Source organism: Sus scrofa, chromosome X (genome assembly GCF_000003025.6).
Source record: "Sus scrofa isolate TJ Tabasco breed Duroc chromosome X, Sscrofa11.1, whole genome shotgun sequence".
NCBI classification, from domain to species: Eukaryota; Metazoa; Chordata; class Mammalia; order Artiodactyla; family Suidae; genus Sus; species Sus scrofa.
In genome coordinates, this window is record NC_010461.5 from 16,620,104 (window position 1) to 16,640,043 (window position 19,940).

The 19,940-nt window shown below is 42.3% G+C and overlaps 1 long non-coding RNA gene across 1 annotated transcript; it reads right to left on the reverse strand.

Moving 5' to 3' along the window:
- On the reverse strand, positions 2,642-19,272 carry LOC110257765. The gene is made up of 3 exons (XR_002340731.1): positions 18,996-19,272; positions 18,161-18,262; positions 2,642-8,193 (listed from the first exon to the last, which is right to left on the reverse strand). It is a non-coding gene; the product is annotated as an uncharacterized LOC110257765 (long non-coding RNA).

The window sequence follows — 19,940 nt, forward strand, 5'->3', positions numbered from 1 at the left end:
TAAATGGGACCTAATTAAACTTAAAAGCTTTTGCACAGCAAAGGAAACCGTAAAAAACCAAAAGACAACCCACAGAATGGGAGGATACCTTTGCAGATGAAGTGACTGACAGGAGATTAATCTCCAAAATTTACAAACACCTAATACAGCTTTGTATATGTGAGTATATATTATATACAGTATATATATGTGTCAGTATATATACATGGGATTGGATGCTCTCATGACCTTCTCCTCAGATTTGATTAATTTGCTTGAGCAACGACGCAACTGACAAGGGCTTAATCTCTAAAATAAACAAATTATACAACTCAACAGCAAAAAAACCAACAACCCAATCAAAAAATGGGCAGAAGACCTAAATAGACATTTCTCCAAAGACAGACAGGTGGCCAAAAAGCACATGAAAAGATGATCAACATCACTGATTATTAGAGAAATGCAAATCAAAACTATGATAAGGTAGCACCTTATACACATCAGAATGGCCATCATCAAAAAGTCTACAAACAGGGAGTTCCCGTCATGGCTCAGTGGTTAACGAATCCGACTAGGAACCATGAGGTTGCGGGTTCGGTCCCTGCCCTTGCTCAGTGGGTTAAGGATCCGGCGTTGCCGTGAGCTGTGGTGTAGGTTGCAGACGCGGCTAGGATCCTGCGCTGCTGTGGCTCTGGCGTAGGCCAGCGGCTACAGCTCCGATTAGACCCCTAGCCTGGGAACCTCCATATGCTGTGGGAGCGGCCCAAGCAAAAAAAAAAAAAAAAAAAAAAAAAAAAAAAAAAAAAAGTCTACAAACAATAAATGCTGGAGATAGTGTGGAGAGAAGGGAATGCTCCTACACTGTTGGTGGGAATGTAAATTGGTGCAGCCACTATGGCAAAAAAACTACTATATACTATATACTAAATATATACTAAATATAGAACTACTATATGATCCAGCAATCCCACTCCTGTGCATATATCTGGGAAGAACTATAGCTCACAAAGATACATGCTCCCCAACGTTCATTGCAGTGCTATTTACAATAATACAGAAGCAACTGAAATGCCCATCAACACAGGAATGGCTAAAGAAGATGTGGTACATATGTATAATGTGGTACATATGTAAAAAGAATGAAATAATGCCATTTTCAGCAACATGGATGGGCATAGGAGATTATCATACTAAGTGAAGTAAGTCAGACAGAGAAAGACAAATATTGAATGAGATCATTAATATGTGGAATCTATTAAATAATAACCAATGGGAACTTGTTCACAAGACAGAAACAGAGTCAAAGATTTCAAAACCGAACTTCTGGTTACCAAAGGGAAAATGTTAGGGGAAGGGATAAAATGGGAGGTTGAGATTGACATATACACTTTACTATATATGGAATGGATGAGTAACAAGGACCTACTGTCTAGCACAGGGAAATTTGCTCAATACTCTTTAGTGACTTATGTGGGAAAAGAATCTGAAAAGGAATGGCTATATGTATATGTATTATGTATAAGTGAATCACTCTGCTGTACATCTGAAACTAATACAACATTGTAAGTCAACTATACTCCAATAAAATATAAAAAAAATTCACCTTGCCAGAGAAGTCTTGCCTGGCCACTAAATCTAATACAGCTTGATCATCTGATCTTAATTCTGTCAGTTACTTTTTTCACTCCCAGATGTTTTTCTTATTTGTTTGTATCTTTATTTTCATGTGTTTTTGGTGAAAGTACAAGTTGGCACAATTGTTTCGAGAAGGATGTTGGGCAAAAGCCACAAAAGCCAACTAAGCACCAGCAATTCCATTCTTAGGAGTATCTCCAAGAGGAATGAGTGCTTATGTCCATCAAAAACCATGTACAAGAATGTTTTTTTAAATGATTTTTATTTTTTCCATTATAGTTGGTTCATGTACAAGAATGTTTATCACATCTTCATTCACAGTAGCCCCAAACTGGGACCAAACCAGATGTCCGTCAATAGGAGAATGGATAAATACATTGTGAAATGTTCGATTTCACACAGCAATGTAAAGAATGAACTGCTGCTACACACAGCACATGGATGAATTTCACAGACATTAGGATGGAAAAGAGGAAGCCAGGCACAAAAGAGAACATACTATATGATTCTATTTCTATGACATTCATGAACAGTCAAAATCTAATCTATGGTGGTAGGAGTGGGAATGGTGGTTTTCTCTGGGTTGGGAGGATATTGACAGAGAGAGAGCATGAGGTGCTGAAAATATTCTGTATCTTGATGTGGGTGGTGATTACATGGATACGTACATATGTAAAATGTCACTGAGGTGTATACTTAAGACTCATGTACATTCTAGGTATGTCATACATAAATAAAAATTAAAAAGTAAGTTCCATGAGAGCAAGGACATTCTGTGACCTGGGCACTACAGCCTGACACATACTTATCACTGAACAAGTGCATAAATGTGGATTTGCACTTAAAACATTCCCAGGCTAGGGGTCGAATTGGAGCTGCCGCTGCCAGCCTACACCACAGCCACAGCAATGCCAGATCCGAGCCACAACTGTGACCTACACCACAGTTCATAGCAATGCTGGATCCTTAACCCACTGAGCGAGGCCAGGGATCAAATCCACATCCTCATGGATACTAGTTGGCTTCGTTTCCACTGAGCCACAACCGGAACTCCGCACTTAAAATTTTTAAACCAAAAATTAGGTTGGACTGATTATCTGCTCCACATGCTGTATATAACAGAGGAATCAAAAGTGAATTGGCTTAACAAAAAGTACACGATTATATAAAATGGCAGCCTGCGATAAATACTATAAAAACAGATGCCAAAAAAGTGGTAGTAGACCTAGAAAGACAGAGAGCCATTCGACTGCAACTTTAGGGAAGTGAGATTTGATCTGGCCCTGGAAATACTAATGCAGGTAAGGCTGGGTGGGAAAGGAGATAAAGAAGGGAGTGGGTGGTAAGTGGCAGGGAACGAAGACTCTGGGACAGGACGGCCAGGGCACATTCGGAAAATGAAGAAACTTGAGGTGGCTGAGGTCAGGGGTGAAGAGTCCTGGGCGAGGGAAAGATGAGTGTCTGTTAGAGCAGGTTGGGGGCTGCTCTCAAAGAGCCTGCATTACACTGTCAGGAGTTTGGCCTTCACTCCTTCTATAGGGATGAAGTTTCAAAGGTTTTAAAGCAGTAGAGTAACTTTGAGGAGACAAGTGATTTCCTTCCCAAATTAATATTAAAAAATACGTTGACTTACAGAAAATCTGAAAAGCCAGTCCAACACAAAAGACACAAACCTGATAATCACTGCTATCATTTTCTTATGTCCACTCTGAAATACTTTTAAAAATAAGATATGATTCATATACCATACGATTATGATTTTAAATTATACAATTCAGGGCATTTTCGTGTATTTACAAAGCTCTGCAACCATCTCCACTGTCTAATTCTAGAACATTTTCATCACACTCAAAAGAAACTCCCATATTCATTAACAGTCACTCCCCATTTCTCCATCTCTCCAACCCCTGGCAACCACTAACTTACTTTCTGTCTCTATGGATTTTCCCAGAGATACTTTCATATACGTGCAGAACAAAAAAACATATACATATACACACACATACACACTTAAGTATATAAATACATATATACTCCCCCCACCCACACAAATGGATTTGTACATACTGCGATTTGTACAACAACAGTATAATGGATTTGTACAACACAGTACATATTGTGTTGACTCTCGAACATGTATCTTGACTCTAGAACATATCAGATTGACTTGTGAAAAGTTAGCCTGGGTGGCAGGCCAATGATGGATTGGAAAAAAGAGGTTGGGAGCAGTGAAACTGCTTAGCAAAGCCTGCAGTAGTGGGGGCAAGAAGTCACGTGGGAATGGATGAGGACACAGGCAGCCTAAGGAATGCTGTGGTGTGCTTCCAAGATCCCCACCTCAGGACTACAGTGCTTGTTAGCCTAGTTGCAGGAAGTGCTGGTGGCTGATGGATTTCAGCCGAGTCTCCTTTGGGGCCCTGCACTCACCTGAGGAGCACTCCCCTGCCCCAAATCACATTTCTCTAGGACAGCTTACATCCCATGATTAATCGATGGGGTGTGTGTGCACGCATGCATGGGACGGTGTGTGATTTCTAAAGGTCATCCCAGCTCTAGAGCTCCCTAAAAGATGAGGCTTTAATTGTGACGGTATTTCAGTCCAACTCCTCCTTCTCCCTAACCCTACTAACTGCACACCTCCACAGGTGTTCCTAATCAACTTCCTGCACTGACGTCTCTACCTCAGAGTCTGTTTTCCAGGGGACCACACTTGCGGAAAATACTTAGGCTAGAAGTGGAGCTGTAATTTATAGGTGTCTTTGTAGAGCACTTGAGTGGACTGAGCTGGGTGACTGATTAGAGACGTGGGGTGGAAAGGGTGGAAGAGTTAAAAGAGAAGCAGCAAAACACCCACACATATAATTTATATACTAAATATATGTACATACACACATACTTTGTGTATATATAAATACATCCTCAGGCACTTAGCATCTACTTGGTACAAGAAACAGTTTTGGAAGCTAAAGGTGCGAGATGAATTAGATCTGGTTCTTTGGTTCAATGAATCCACAATGTGTTGGGGCAGACAGAGTGTAAGCAATTAATTCTAAGAATTTGTTGCACACCATAGTGGATGATAGGGAAATGTGATGAGGAAATACTAAAGGAGTGAAGATGCTGCCGCGGTTTTAAGTTGAGGGTCTTGAAAGATGGTAAAGTCATCATGTAACATAGAGAATGTAGATGAAAGACACTGTAATTAGAAAATAAATATCAAGGTCAATATGTCCTCCAGAGAGTTGGATTTGGATCTCCTGAGAGAGGTCATGAATAGAAATATGTATTTAGATTGTATCTATATAAATAATAGTTAACGCCTTGAGAACAGATGAGATTGTTAGGGAGATCATGTAAAGCAGAAACTTGAGAAAGATGTACAGCAGAGCTGATTAATGTCTGAATTCAGGCTGCTGCTCCTTATGTCAATCCTCATAGCTGACATAGCTAATTGAACATAGGGCCTCAGAATCCTTGTCAACACATGGCTTCAGGGAACCCTTGCCAATAAATCCACTTATCATTTCTGGTTTCTTCCCCAAGTCTGGCTGTAGTGATCAGGAACAATTGCAGGCATCCAAGGAAGAGTCAGGGGCTCTGGTTATAGAGAAAGCACCCAGGAGAGCCGGGGAAGCACTAGAAGAGTGGGGAGCGGGGAGCGGTGTCCAGAAGGAAGGAGAGTGTTTCCAGAAGGGAATAATAACATTTATCAAGTGCCTAAGTTGAGGACTTGAGGAGACAATGAAATTTGAAGTGGAGGCCAGCGGTGACCAAGGAAAGTGGTTTCACTAGTGGTTTGCAAGAGAAGTGAGATGAAGGAAGTTTGAATAGAGAATGGGAGGTACTTCCACATGCTCATCTATAAATGGACTGCTTTGGACCCACCTGGGGAGCTTATTAAATATGCATTTCTAGGACTCACCCTAGAGGCATAGCCCCAGGGCTGTACTCTGGCCTCCTGGGAGCTCTTCTATCAGGGTTATTACTGCGGCAGCAAAAGGCTACAAGCTATGGGTGGGTGCTCACTATAGCAGATGCTGTTGATGTCCCTTTCACACACATTCAGCACTCACCGTTCTGTACACACTGCTGGCGTCATACCCAAGCACATGTACTCTCTGCCTGAGGACTTTCTCTGGCAGCTGGAGCATGCTTGCCTGCTTGCCAGAAATGCCAGAGAGTTAATTTCCTCGGGAGCAGCCTTCAACCAAAGAAGGACAGAAGTTGGTGGATAAATAGCACAACTTGCTCACCTCTCAGGTGGAACAACTCAATGCTAATTTTATAAAGTCTCCTAATAGCCCCCAGGACGATTGAGTCTAAGGTGCCCAGAGGATGCTCATTAACATACTCTGCATAGGCTTCTTTCCCTCTATCTCACTTCCCTACTCTCCTACTGATGTTCCCAGATAACCTTTTGCCTAAACTATTGGTACCCATATGCTTGTCTGAGAGTTGGCTCTTGGGGGAACCCCAAATTCACCGTTTTATTTCCTCTTCCCGGGGACACAGAACAACTACATATTCCATTGGATTTTGCAGTCTGCTTGAGCCTATGTGACTAGGCTCTGACACATGGTCAAAAGTGATATACATCACCTCCTTCCCTGACCACAAAACTCCTGGTGCGATCGATCATCCCTCTCAATCTTTCCTTGCCATAGTGACTTCAGAGGCCATGTGTTTAATATGGTGGCATCACAAGACAGAAGTTGCCTGGATTCCTGAGTCACCTGATTGGAGGGGACCTACTAAGGAGAGCTGTCCCACTTATACCAGACCATGACATGAATGAATGATAAATAGAACACTACTATGTTAATCACTATGTTTTTTTTGGTTACAGCAGCTAGCATTAACTACCCTGATTAATAAACCTGCCCTCTCAGTCTTCCCTCATGCAACTCTCAAAAATTACTGCTCTCCATCCTTCTTTAAAAATTTCCATTCCCTCAGCATGGTTAATAACGTAGCTGAAATAGCCACATGTTCAAAGCAAGACACGATTATCTGATGAAGTGCACTCAATTGTGAACAAGAAGTACCAAATTAGCTGCCCAAAGATAGTTCTGTTTTCGAATGGATTTCTGGTTGGTAGGCTCTACGAAGGACATGTTCCTTAACTATGTGAGTCCTCTCGTCATCTTTGCATAATCATTGGCACAGCCCACTCCCAGCTCTATCTGTGGTTGTCCAGAAGAAAGAGGGGCCAGCCATTTCTAAGTGTTTGCTGACCTCTGACCTCTGGAGTAAAGCCCAAACTCCTTAAACTGGCATTTCCAGGCATCCCTGGTTGGCCGCCACCTCACTGATACCTGACCTTTGCCGCATCCCCCCTTCCCCCCATGAAACCTCTCGAATCATACAGAATGTGCTTTCCCAACTCCACACCTTAGCTCCACTGTACTCTTCACTTGGAGTGTCCTCTCCTCACTTCTGCTCCTTTCTAGACCCTTCCCCCAGTCACAGGCCTGACTCCAATTCCATCTCTTCTCTAAAGCCCTGAAATCACATTTTGCCTTCCCGCTTGTTGCCATTACTCATTTGGATTTTGGCATTTGCTGCTTGTTAGCATTTCTATCTTTTTCTGTGTTTATGCCCTCTCTTCTGAATTAAGACAATGCTATGCCTATTTCTTTTTTTAAAAAATCATATAGCTTTTAAAATATAGTCAGGACATGATTACTGAAGATAGAGCAAATCGAACTTAAATATCACAAAAGCGAAATTTTGCTCACACATGATTTTCTAAAAAAAATATTTGAAAATAATTTCAGATTAACAGAAAAGTCGCAGGAATAAAAACAGCATAAACAACATCTGCAAAAAAACCCCCCCAAAATCTTAAAAAATAACATCTGTAAATGTCTTACTTAGACTCCCTTACTGTAAATATTTTACTTTGTTTCCTTTATATCCATATCTATCTATCCATGAATCATGTTATCTACACACACACAGGGGGTTTTTCTGAAGCATTGGAGGGTAAATTACATGCATCATGAGGCTTTACCCTTAAATACTTCAGTGTGTTGTTTCCTAAGAACAGGTTAATTTCTCAACTAATCACAACAGAGGGATCAACTTCTATCACTTTAATACTAATATAACACATTCGTATCAATAATTTGTTCTCATTTCAATAACTGGACCCAGGACAGGGTCAGATACAGCATTTAGTTGTTGTGTCTCTTTAGCCTCTTTTAATCTGGAACATTTTCACGGCCTTTCTTTGTTTTTTATGACATGGTTAGTTTTCAAGGTAACATACCTCTCCCTTTTAAAGAATGTCAGAAATGAGAAACATCTCTTAGGTTGACAGGCTCTTTTATACATGTACATATGGATAGATGTGCAGTGTCTGAGCAGTGCCATCACCACTCCCAGTGCCAGACTCTAAACTTGAACCGCCTTTTATTCTCATTCTGAACTTAAAATCAATGGCGATATTTTTCATGCTGCTATACAGGAACCTTTGACTTATTTTATTTACAATACCTTTCTCCTTGTTTAAGTGGCGTTGGAGTGGAAAAGGAAGTCGCAAATCTCTTTCTCCTCCAGCTTCTGCTGGGCTGCAGGCTGCATGGGAGGAAAAGTCAATATAGGAAGTGAGAGAGTAAACTGAGAAGTTGAAATCAAAGTGGTAGGCCGCTGAGTCTTGGCTGCGCTGTATCTCATCTCTGAAGTCAAAGCATTTTTACAGACAGCATTCAGCCATTGTTAAATAAAATCCCTCGGCTGTAGAAAGGGAAGGCGTTAGTAATTTCCGTTGTCTCTGTATGACTAGAAACAGAGACGGGGTGACAGGCGTAATGGCTTTTCTACTTTGAGTGTGAGAGGCAGTGAGGAATCATGGAAAGAGCTGATAAAGGAGCGAATCGGTTTGGGAGATTTGAATCTATTTATTGCCATCACTGCCAAGTAGTTATATAGCTCAGCAAGTCATATCCTCTCTGAGCCTTGATATCATTATCTGTAAAATGAGAGTCTGGAGTGACTAGACTCGCTCTAAGTTGCCTTCAGTGATTCGAAAATCCAGCGATGATGAATGCGAGCATACATCCAGTGCATACCTAGGGCGGGCTCATTATGTGTTGGGTACTGGGCTAGAATTAATCGGGCCTAGTCTTTGTTCTCCAGGATTGCCCAGGATGGTGACAGTGGTGGAGGGAAGGCAGGTAAGCAAAGAATTGTGAGAAGGGCCATGATATGGACAAGTGCAAGGGACAAGTGTGTCACGAAGGAGATAATGAGCAACTTTCCCTGGAGAGTGGCATGCTTCGTAGAGGAACTGTCTGCCAGTGGTTGATGAACTGAATCTCGAAGATGGAGACAGACCATTCCAGGCAGAAGGCACATGGCTGTTTGCAGACTGGATGCACTTTGGAGTTGAACACAACGTGCTTGAGGTAAAGTGAGGGTAGTGAGGCTGGAACAGCCGTCAGGCAGGGCCAGATCTAGGAGGGCCACGTGGCCAGATAGAGAAGAGTTTGAGGGGTGGGGTGAGACTTGAGGCACGGGGATCACTGGGAAATCCACTGAAGAAGACAAAGGATAAAGGATTGCAAGACACAGGGTAGATGAAGCAGCAGAGTGGTTAGAGACGAGCTTAGAGAAAGAATTGAGAAGGCGGAGGGCAAGGGGAAGGGGGAGGAAGGGCTGTCATAGGATGTACAGTTTCTGATGTGTGCAGTGGACTGGACTGTGGTAATATATTTTTTTCAGGTTAAATGAAGTATTCATTTAGACTAAGAAATCACAGTAGATCACACATTTTATGATGACTGCCAAAACTCACTGCAAAATTGGAAAATGTGACATTTAACTAAATGCCTAACATACCTCTAATACTTTTTTTTTTTTTACTAAATTTCTTGGCTGAATATTCCTTGATTACCTTGTCATATGACAATGATTTCTTTTTCTTAACAGATGAGATCTATTTTTTTTTTTCTTTTTAAGGCAGCACCCACAGCATATGGAAGTTCCCAGGCGAGGGGTTGAATCAGAACTACAGCTGCTGGCCTACGCCACACCCATAGCCACTTGGGATCCAAGCTGTGTCTAGGACCTATATACACCACAGTTCATGGCAACAGTGGATCACCGACCCACTGAGCGAGGGATTCGAACCCACATCCTCATGAATACTAGTCGGATTCGTTTCTGCTGCATCACAATGTGAACTTTTCTATTTTCTTAATATTTACTGGGATTCTGCTATATGACAGGTTTTGTACCCAGGTACTTTGTATGCCTAATCCCATTTCAATGTCACAGCAAGCCTATGAGATCAGTGTTATGAATATGATGGTCATTTTTTAATGATAATAATTTTTTATATTTGGAAAAATGGCACAGAGTTCACTCTTGGGACAGGCATCAAACACTCCTGAGGATGTCATTAGAATATAAAGCCAGCTGTCATTGTTTTTTTTTTGGGGGGGGTTGTTTTTTTATTTTTGAAATTATTCTTTATTATTAGTTTGAATAATTAATACATTCACGTGCTTTAAAATTCAAAAGATATCATTACCTTAATTTTGTTTTTTTACACAAATGTTAGAACACTATCTCTACACTGGACTGATTATTATAATTATTATAATAAATAATAATAATTATTATTATTTAATAGCAAACGTTGGAGTTCTTCATATATCAGTATAACAAAAGTTTCCTTGTTCTTTTAATGGCTTTTTGAATAAGTGTAATGTATTTATGTCATCCTTTAAGAATGGACTTCATGTCGCTTTAAGTCTTTTGACCCTTGCAAGAAAGTTAATCACTGAATGGCCGGGTATATGTACAATTTTGACTGTAAACATAAAGTATAGTGTTAAAGTCCTAGAAATGGAATTGCTAGGTCAGAATTGCACATTTTTTTATTTTGTAAAGTATTTTATTTCATTTTTCAATCTTACCATTAAAATGTAGAGCCCAGAACAATCCCACACTATGATACAAGTATAGAGAAAGACTTCCAAAATAGACAACTTTCCTATAAGCTAAATTCTGATGAACTCAATCCAAGACTATGTTTATTTCTTAACTACTGCATCTTGATACTGACTTCTGGGGAATTAAAACTTCTAGGTCTTTTTGGCAGCACAATTAATCATTTAAATTGACATAGAGGCCTTTTCACTCATTCCTGTCCAAACACATCTCACTGATTTTAACCCATCTTTTTTTTTTTCTTTTTAAAATTATTATTGTTAAAGTACAGGGCTGTTTTTTTTTAATTTTTAAATTTTTATTAAAGTATAACTGATTTACAATCTCGTGCCAATTTCTGCTGTATAGCAAACGGATCCAGTTATACATATATGTACGTTACTTGTCTTATATTCTCTTCTATCATGGTCTATCTCAAGACATTGGATAGAGTTCCCTGTTCTATATGGCAGGACCTCATTGCTTATCCACTCTAAATGTAATAGTTTGCATCTACTAACCTCAAACTCCCATGGGCTGTGGTGATCTTATAGTCAGAAGTCCTCAGGGAGGAGCAGGTTTGGGAGATGTATGAGTTCAGTGTAGGATGTGTTGGCCTGGAGGTGTGTATGGGACACCCAAGTGGAGATTGCTAGCAGGCATTTGTATATATGGGCCTGGAGCTCAGAAGGGTGGGCTAGAGACAAATTTGATGGTTAACATGTCACAGGTGTAAAGGATGTCACTCAGGGAGGGTAAGTTAGCAAAGGACTGTGCCTGAGAGGGAAGAACAGGAGCTCTCTTATTTTTGTTGTCTTTTTTTTTTTTTTTTTTTTTTTTTTTGTCTTTTTAGTGCCACACCCGTGGCATATGGAGGTTCCCAGTCTAGGGGTCCAGTTGGAGCTGTAGCCACCGGCCTAGACCACAGCCACAGCAACGCAGGATCCGAGCCATGCCTGCAACCTACACCACAGCTCATGGCAACCCCGGATCCTTAACCCACTGAGCAAGGCCAGGGATCGAACCCTCATCCTCATGGATGCTAGTTGGGTTCAGTAACCACTGAGCCACAACAGGAACTCCGGAGTTGTTATTTTATTAGGTCTGGATTCTTTTTTTTAATCATTTATTATATATATATATTTCCGACTGTACAGCATGGTGACCCAGTGGGATCCTGCTGTGCAGCACTGGGAACTCTGTCTAGTCACTTATGATGGAACACATAATGTGAGAAAACAGAATGTATACAGGTCTGGATTCTATTTGCTGAGATCTTCTTAGCTGTATGATAGTGGGCATGTAACTTTGAACCTGTTTCTTCATTTTTAACAATGAGCCCCATTTGAAGACTTATGTGAGTTTGAGATTTAAAAAATCCAACTGACGGAGCTTGTAAGAAGAGCAGGATGGGCACACCGGGGAAAACCTTTCAGCTGACATTTAGCATACATAGGATGGCTCCTGACTGTAGGTTTCAGGAGCAGCCATTTGCTGAGTTGCCTGCGCCTTTGCGACCTTTCTTGTGACATTAATTTGCTACCAATTGCTTAATTTCTCTGAGCCTTGGCTTCCCCTTCTGCAAAAATGAGACAATAACTACTCTTCTGGTTATCTCAGAGAATTCTTTTGAAAATCAAGTGAGATAAGGTTCGTGTGAATACTGCAAACTGTGATATAAATGTTAGTTATTATCAAAATGAATGGAACAAAGAGATGAGACCAATTCCTCAGCAAATTTCCTGCTGTTATCACCATGAAGCGTGTGTCAGCATCAATATCGAGGAATGTTCTGACTAGTCAGGGGCAGAACTGGCATAAAACTGAGGGTCTCTGACTCTTGGCCACAGTTAGGCCAATCACTATATGAGACTTTCTTGCTGACCTGGGATTTACCCAGGATTGTGGGGCAGAAAGAAGTAGAACTGTGGACTGCAAACCTTGTGAGACCACCAGGGGCTTGGGGGTCTCCTGTGATAACGACTTTGTCTATTCTCTCAGCCCCAGCTTCCATTCACATTCAGGAAGTGCAAAGATGAACTCTGCCCCTAATGGTGTGATCACAACTCCTCCTACAACTTCAAGTTCTCATTTCCAGGTAAAGAAAGATAACCGCCTCTGTGTAAGTAGTAGCATCAATGCAACAACATGGAAGAAAGCATGCCAGCACCCAGAAAACCAGCAAGAGATATTAGTTCACTGGGCAGGCCAGATACAGTATTCAGAATGGAAGAAGGCAGCAGTATTCACTGGGTGAGGCAACCTCAGGTCCAAACTAATCCATGATTACAGAGGGACCAGGCCAGATTCTGGTCTGGATGCAAGGATGGGTGAGCTCACCTTGAGGTTGCTTTTACTTTCTCTCAAAGCAGCTAGGAAAGCATGCAAATACTATATGAGATAAGAATGCAGAGATGTAGATGCAGCTCCCCATCACGTTTCTGGCTTTTTCTTCTCTTTCTTTCCTTTTTTTTTTTTTTTTTTTTTTGGCCACACGCATGGCATGAGGATGTTCCTGGGCCAGGGATCAAACCTGCGCCACAGCAGTGACAATGCTGGATCCTTAACCCGCTGCACCATAAGGCAACTCCTTCTCTGGCTTTTCTTGGTGATTATGGCAGCCTGAAAACAGTGAGACATTTCCTAGGCCAGAGGAACCCAGAGTTGTGGGCCCACTGGTTTTTAAACGCCATCCATGTCAGCATCCAGAAACAACTTGTACAAGCATGTAAGGCAGGAGTCGGGCACTCAGCAAGCCTCTCGTGCAGGCCGGAAATTCTTGCTGGAGCATCACAGGGAAAACTGCTTCTTATCCAGGGTGACAGTGTGCGCCACAGGAGTTTTCCATTGATGGTTCCTTACAGGTTCTGTGTAACAGGACTGGCCATGTATATCCTAAGGGCACAGACCTAAACCGTCCAGCTCCTTCTTTCTCTTCCACTCCTTCCTACTCTCCCTTCCTTCCTTCTTACCTCCCCTCTCTCTGTTTAAAAATAGACTATTCTTAAGAACAGTTTTATATTTATAGACAAAGTGATCAGATAGAACAGAGAGTTCCCACATACATCACCTCCCTCACTACCTCACACAGTTTCCCCTATTATTATCTTACCTTAGCAAGATATGTGTGTTACAGCTCATGAATCAAAATTAATGCATTATTGGAGATCTTGTCATGGCTCAGCAGTAACAAATCTGACTGGTATCCATGAGGACACAGGTTCGACCCCTGGCCTTGCTCAGTGGGTTAAGGATCCAGCATTGCCGTGAGCTGTGGTGTAGGTCGCAGATGTGGCTTGGATCTGGCATTGCTGTGGCTGCGGTGTAGGCTGGAGGCTACAGCTCCCACTTGACCCCTAGCCTAGAAACCTCCATATGCTGCAGTGCGGCCCTTAAAAAAAAAAAAAAAAGGACAAAATTAATGCATTATTAACTAAAGCCCATAGTTTATCCAGATTTCCTTAGTTTTTCCCTCATGTCCTTTTTTTTTTTTTTTCCAGGATCCCATCCAGGAAACCATATTATAGGTTCGATCATCATGTCTCCTTGGGCTCCTTGAGGTTGTGACAGACTTTCCTTATTTTTGATGACCTTGACAGTTTTTTTTTTCTTTGTCTTTTTTTCTTTTTTGGCTGCCCCACGGCACATGGAGCTCCCGGGCCTGGGATGAGATCTGAGCTACAGCTGTAATCTAAGTTACAGCCATGGCCAAGCCGGACCCTTAACCCACTGTTTTGGGCTGGGCATCATTCTTGCATCCCAGTGTTCCCAAGACATCGCCAATTCCATTGTGCTACAGCGGGAACTTGGACCTTGACAGTTTTGAGGAGGACTGGTCAGATACTTTGTAGGATGCCCACTATTGGGATTGTCTGTTGTTTTTCTCAAGATCGAACTGGGGTTATGGGTTTGGGGGAGGAAGATCACAGAGACGAGGTGCCATTTTCATCACATCATAGTATGTGTAGACACACATACTGTCTACATGACTGATGACTTTTGACATTAATATCGGTCATCTGGCTAACATCGTGTTTGTCAAGTCTCTCTACTGCAACATTACTTCTCTTTTTCGTACTTTCCCTCCTTGGAGGGAAGTCACTCTGCACAGCTCACATTTAAGGACAGGAAGTTAGCATCCACTCCCTTTAGGGCAGAGTATCTACAAAATTTATTTCCAATTCTGCATGGAGGATTTGTTCCTTCTCCCCATTTATTAATTTATTCAATCATTTATTTATGTGAGTATGGACTCATGGATATTTATTCTATACTTTGAATTATAATTCAATACTGTTTTATTTTGTTATTCAGACTGTTCCAGCTTTGACCACTGGGAGCTCTTTCAGTTAGGTCCTATATTTTTTTCCTTTTTTCTCCCTTTCTCCCCACCTTTTTCTCCTTCCTTCCCCACCCCCTCTTCCTCCTTCTCTTCTCTCTTTTTCTTTCTTCTTTTCTTTTCTTTTCTTTTTTTTTTTTTGTATTTTAGGGCTGCACCTGCAGCATATGGGAATTCCCAGGCTAAGGGAAGAATCAGCTGATGGCCTATGCCAAAGCCGCAGCAACACCAGATGTGAGCTGCATCTGTGACCTACACCACAGCTCACAGCAATGCCAGGTCCTTAACCCACTGAGCAAGACCAGGGATTGAACCCGAATCCTCATGGTTACTAGTCAGGTTTGTCTCCACTGCGCCACAATGGGAACTCCCTTTCTTCCTTCCTTCCTTCCCTCCCTCTTTCTTTCTTTCCTTTTTCTTCTTGCACTTCCTTATTTTCTGTCATTACAAGTCTCTTTTTAAAAATAATTAGGAGTTTCCGTCGTGGAGCAGTGGTTAACGAATCCGACTAGGAACCATGAGGTTGCGGGTTCGGTCCCTGCCCTTGCTCAGTGGGTTAAGGATCTGGCGTTGCTGTGAGCTGTGGTATAGGTTGCAGACGTGGCTCAGATCCCGTGTTGCTGTGGCTCTGGTGTAGGCCAGCGGCTACAGCTCCAATTGGACCCCTAGCCTGGGAATCTCCACATGCTGCGGGAGGGGCCCAAGAAATAGCAAAAAGACAAAAAAAAATTAAAAATAACTATTATTCATTTATATACTCATCCAAAACGCAGTGTGCATACCAGACAAAGAAGATTCAAGAATGAGTAGGGATTACCTCTGCCTTCAAGGAACTCTCAGTGGAGGTGACAGAAGGGAGGAGAGACCAGCAAGGGAAGAGAAAAGGACGTGACAATGTGGAGAGTGTTTTGGCAAAGGGAGGAAGTTTATAATGTCTGTCTCAGTTACATGGATTCAACTCCCTGCCTGCCTCACCTGAGCATTTCTGATTCTCTTAGGAGAACTTTCAGCTCCACACTCTGGGCTAGATTCTCTTTTTTCCCTTGGTATCCAGTCAAATGCCACACTTCCCTAGGCAGGCCAGTATTATAGAAAGAGCATAGCACCCACCACAGATAAGCATTAATGATAATCTATAATGATATTTAGCAGACATAAGATGGCTTCTGACTTTAGCAGAGAAGGACTATGCTAGCCCTTTATTGGCCCTGTGCAGTTCCTGTGGGCATGGAGCAGCTTCTGATTATGAAGAGGAATGGAAAGTGAGTGAGACCTGTAAGAGCAGGGTTTTGATTTTAGTTCCTCCCAACCTGCAGCCTTATCAAAGATCAGTGTCCCAGGAACCTGGTCTCTTAGCCTTCAGCTTCACATTTTCAAAGTCCGGCTGCTGGCCAACCCTTGGTTAATCGACATCTGAGCAGTAATTATTTTTAGATTACCCACTATACGTTCTGCCACTCAGTGTTATGCGATCGTGTAACGAAATCCATGCCCTGGTGCATTAACTAACCTTTTGAAAAAAACCTTTCAATAGCATCCCTCCCCCACAACCTCCCCCTTCACAAAGAGGTGGCAAAAAGCTCCTGGACTTGAGTGCTAAATGTCGAAACATTAAAAACGCTGGTGAAAGCTATGAAGTCATCAAGTATTGACCTGAGAGAACATTTAGCACCATCTGATTTCTCCATCCTGACATCAACATGAAACGGACCTTACATGCCAATGAATCACTTTCCCTATTTAAGTTCACAGGGTTTGTCTAAAATAGCTTCCCTGGTACAAAATGGAAATTCAGCCTAGGGATTATAAAGGTGAGTGATAGATTCAACTTCTATGCTTTCATTATAAGAAAAGGAGGGCTTACTAAAATTTGATTTCTTTTTTTTTTGGTGGGGGGGAGGATAGAATAGAAGTGTCTTATGCATAGAAGCCATTGGGAAAACAGGAATCCAATCCCACTTGTACTACATTTTCTTAACACTCCATGCTCTCCAGCTATAGTGTGAAGATCTTGATCAAAATGTAGATTCCGGCCCCCCACAAAGGTATGTTGATTTAGTTGGTGTAGCAGATGATGCTGGGTCCCTGCCTGTAATTCTTCAACCCTTATGACAACTTCAGTGCACCCCACCCGACACCCTCAATTCCTAGCACCTTCATCTTTTTGCCGGAGAACTATGATCCTGTAGGCCAGAGGTATCAGGGAATTAACACCACTCAAGCACAGCTTCAGTCAATGGCTGAGGGGAGTTGGTGTCCAAACACCCTAACCCCTTCTCCTCCTCAGTGTCGAGATTCTGAGGTGAGTGTACTATACTGTTTCCAAAGTTCCCAGTGGCATGCAGCTCTTCTTGTCCACAGTAGTAAGGGCCGTGAGAGCCTACCTTTCATTGGCTGCCTTCCCTTCCATGTCTTAACTTTCTCACTGTCCCTCACAAGTGTTTCCTAGGACCACCTACCAAACCAAATTTCTGCAATTGAATGCTGGCCTCAGGGCCTGTTTCTGGGGGAACTCAGACTAAGACAGTTGGTCTGGAGTTTAGCCCAGTAATCTGCATTTTTTGCCACACCTTCAGCATATGGAAGTTCCTGGACCAGGGATCAAATCTGAGCCACAGCTGCTACCTACCTACACCACAGCTGCCACAACACTGGATCCTTAACCCACTGCACTGGGCTGGGGATTGAACCTGGGCCTCTGCAGTGACCCAAGCTACTGCAGGGACAATGCCAGATCCTTAACCCACTGTGCCACAGTGGGAACTCCCAGTGAACTGCATTTTTAACAAGCACCCTAGGATGATTCGATGCACATGGCATAACATACAACATTTTAAGAAGCTCTGCTTTGAGACTTTTATGATAATTAAATCCAAGGATGTTAGCATTCTTTTTTCTTGATCTACTATTTTCTAGAGCCTTTGCAATTCACTCGAGTCTTTTTTTTTTTTTTTTTTTTTGTCTTTTTGCCATTTCTTGGGCTGCTCCCGCGGCATATGGAGGTTCCCAGGCTAGGGGTCTAATCGGAGCTGTAGCTCCCAGCCTACGCCAGAGCCACAGCAGCGCAGGATCCGAGCTGCGTCTGCAACCTACACCACAGCTCACAGCAACGCCAGATCCTTAACCCACTGAGCAAGGGCAGGGATCAAACCCACAACCTCATGGTTCCTAGTTGGATTCGTTAACCACTGTGCCACGACGGGAACTCCTCACTCGAGTCTTATGACTATTACTTGGGGATAGAGATAGGGCGGGATAAGGAAGGTTTACCTGCTTGACCTCTTTCTTCCATGTCCAGGCTAGAGTTGGAAGTGGGAAGCCAGATGGTGTCCAGCTAAGTTTCCTCAGGAAGTCAGGCAGTACGAAGGGGACCTGGAGAGGAATTGAAGGGGATCATTTCTGAAAGAGCTATTTCAAGGAAGCACCATGAGTGGACAGAAAAGAGGTGAGGAATGAAGTAGAAGCACTGAGTGGTGGCGCAGTAGAGTGGTTAGGTCACAAACTGGTAGTGCTGAGTACAGGTACAGTCAGAGGCAGAGGGACAGGCCGAGGGCATAATGGGAGGTGGTAATGAGACTGAAGCCCTGCTCAAGGTTAATCACATCAATGCTAGTTGTTCACTCTGGAGTTCCTATCATATGTCCTTAATGACCTGTTGGGCTGGGGACAGACCAATATAGATGATCCCTGAGGCAGACTAAACATAAGATCATGGTACATGCACACATGCTATTGTACGCATGTGCATGTTTACACACACACACATTTGAAGGAAGTGGATATTGAGACAACTTTAAGATGACATCAAGGGAAAAAGCAGAACTCTGTTGGACTTCCTTATATTTATTTTCTGGTTTGGAGTTGTTTTCATTCTACATTACATGTCTTTTCAGAGTGTAGCACCTTTAATGCTCCTAAACTGGACCTGGAACTACCCTTCAAAGAGCTCAGCAGGAGGCAGCCACATACTCACTGAATCACTCTTTGTTCCAAATCCAATCTGGAGTGTCCATTCTAGCTCATGAGTTAGTTTTTGTTCCTATGACTAGTTTCCAGGGGAACACCAGCTTGTTTCACTATGACCCCACCCTTGTCAAGCACTCACCAGATCCCCTTCCTTGAAGGAGTTGTACACTGTCCCTTGTACTTCCAGCTATTGGCTGGGCTTGGGTTCCTCCTAGATCTCACTGAAATCAAGGTGTTGCCACACTTATTAATATTGCTCAGAGCCTTTTGATCCTGGGCTCCTGCCCACTAGATTGTCAGATAAACTTGACTGTTGGAGCCTGCAGGCCCTGGAACATTGTGATATAGATTGCTGGCCATGTTCCTTGAGACTGGCTTTATGGACCACTCAGAATATTTTGCCAAGCTCCACTGAACCCTGCTGTGCTGTTCCAAAATTCCAGCATGCTTTGCAGCTGAGCCTGCATGGTTAAGTGGGAAAAAGCTTTAAAAAGTAACAATTACAAATATAAGCTCTACCAACAATATTCATCTGTTTTTTCATTGGTGTTTCCCAAGCCCTTTGAACAGTGCCTGGCACAGTAGGCATCCAATCGAACTTTGTTGAATAGATGAATGATATGATGTTGACAAGGAAGAAAAGGAATATGGCATGTCACATAGGGAGCTTTTCAATTAGCTCAAATATGTATGTATTATAAACGGAAGGGGGATGAGACATAACTTTTTAATGAAGAGTTTCAACTCAGTGGGGATAGAAACATCAAAGTGTTTGATTTAGCTTTAATCTCTATTTCCAACTGTGCTCTGTCTTATTGCCCTTCCCGTTTTCTTAATAACATCTTGGGCAGATTCCATAACTTTCTGGTCACTTTTGATTATTAGAAGTCCAGTCCAGCTTAAAATTTCAACCTCAACTTTGATCTCTATTGCTCATTTCCTCTCCTTTCCCAAGCCTAAGGTTGAGCTGTGTTGGAGTGGCCTGGTCTTGCTTTAAAATATATCCTTCACTTAATATAAAAACATATCTTTACTTAATGGGATGCTCTTGTTGCTCTCTCTTGGTTGTTGTGGTTTTTTGGGT